The sequence below is a fragment of the Sceloporus undulatus genome, chromosome 2 (assembly GCF_019175285.1).
Source record: "Sceloporus undulatus isolate JIND9_A2432 ecotype Alabama chromosome 2, SceUnd_v1.1, whole genome shotgun sequence".
In the NCBI taxonomy this organism is placed as follows: Eukaryota; Metazoa; Chordata; class Lepidosauria; order Squamata; family Phrynosomatidae; genus Sceloporus; species Sceloporus undulatus.
The window spans coordinates 206022276-206024495 of NC_056523.1; positions in this window are offsets into that span (position 1 = coordinate 206022276).

Genomic DNA, 2220 nt, shown 5'->3' on the forward strand with positions numbered 1-2220 from the left:
ATTCTTCAGCCCTGGACTACCTGATAAACACTGCTTTTGGAAAAAGCAGGATCAAGCCGCTTTTTCCTGCCTATCTACTCTGGCCCAATGTTATCCTTTTGCATTTGTGTGAATTTCTAGAATATATCTTTTAATATTTCACAAACTGAAACAGCAATATGTGTGTTAAACTTGCCAAGATAGGGTATATGAGGGCTATATTGCTAAATCCTGCACAGAGCATTTGGAAAGTAAACGACTGTTGTGACCCTTCTTGTGCATGAGTCAGTCAGAGAGATCAAATTACTGTGAGAGGCAGCCAAGATGGACAGCTGCAGAGGAATTCTTTACTTCAGTGTACATTTCCCAAAAGCTTTTAGTGTTGTTTCTGTATGAAGGTGAGGAAGAAGAAAAGAAAGACATTATAGTCTGGTGATCTGGTCTTTAAATGTTTTTCAGCATTGTAGCGGACCTCAGATCCAAGGCTGAAGGTTCAAATGGCATTGCTCCAGGCGCCTCATACACCAGAGGCCCTCTGCTAATAGGGGTGTGTTTGTGAAACTTCCTCCCTCTCCTTTCCTAGTAACTTCACCATCATGATTCTGGGATCTTGAACACATTATTTTGGCACAAATTACTTGAGAGAATGAGCCAGACTACAGGGTACCATGCATTTAGTCTCACTGAAGTTTCAGAGGAGAAGATTTCACATTTATTTAATTGTTATGCTATCATTCGCAGAATAAGTCTCAGAGACAAATAAAGGAGGCTGCTCCAGGACCCCACTCTCCTTAATCTGTCTTTGCTCAGATCACTAGCATTCTTTGGACCATTCTGTGAGGCCTAGGGTTGCCAGATTTTTCTTTTTTTTAAAAAAAAATATTTTTGTTAAGAATGATTGCGTGAGCTGCATGCACCACACCAAACTGTGCACCTGGGTGGCCACCTGAGAAGTGACACACAGCTCTGTGTAGGCTGGAGAATCTCCTCTCTCTCCCCAGAAGCAGACAAATGAAACACCAGGCAGATATCTCTCAAGGAGGTTGTTTAATCTTCGTTCCTCTGTATACAAGCTTGTCCTGACCAACCAAGCTACTTGCAATACACTAGACACCATAAACACCCACACTGTACATTGAGGCTCCTGCCTTATATAAATGTGCATCTCCCAAGCACTTTAATTCCGCCTCTTCCTGTGTGTATCCTCTATACAATTCTCCCATGCAGCATGATTTTGCACATTTCTGCCCATGAAGATGCCACCTCCTGTGACTCAGTGCAGCTCAAATGCTTACTCATCATGGCAGTTGGGTGACTCTAGATAATCTTGCCACCTTTCACCTACATCTGAGCATTTTCCAGGATTCATTTCTCCAAGAATTTTTATTATTATTATTGACATATAATACATATGATAACATAACATATACTTGTTGCCTTTTTCACAAACGACATACATGCATACGCAAGCAACTATAACACTTTATCCTATACAGTCAGATCTTCATATCCTAAATGGCTGAACCTTTGTATCCATGGGGGATCCATTCTAGACCCCCTGCGGATGCAAAAAAATGTGGGACCTCAAGTCCCATTGTTCCTAATGGCTAGCGTGGCTGCATGCATGTGCCACAATTTGAGATAACAGGGCTAGCCATCTGCGAATGCTCAGATCCATGAATGGTAAGCCTGCAGATGGCAAGGTCCCACTGTGCTATTTTAAACTACAGTCAGCCCGCCACATTTGTGGGGGTGAGAGATGCAGGACCCCCCACAAAAATGAAAAAACTGCAAATACGGTGGAGGTGGGGGCAAGGCTCCCTCCCAGGAAGGCTATTCAGGCTTGCGAAGTGGGCAGCTGGCAGGATCCTTGGAGGGGGAGTGCAACGAATGTGCCCCTGGTGGCCAAGCTGCACAGATGCTGCCCCCTTCTGAAGCCTGGAGCCGCCATGTGTGTATTATAAGAGTCCTACACTTTGAGAAGAAGGGGGGATGAATGATCACAGCTGTGGCCATCCCTGGTATCCCACCCTCCCCAAGCCCAGCACTGCTGTGTGCACATTCATACAACTACATGGGGTCTTGGTGAGGGCAAAGCAGCAGTGCCAACCACCCCACAAACCCTGTTGCTTTGTGGGATGTACGCAGCTCTGCATTCTTTTCTGCAGCCTACTCTTTTTCATCTTCTCTCCCCAGCAAGACAGGCTGGTTTCTGTGTGCTTGAAACCAGGATGGGGTTTC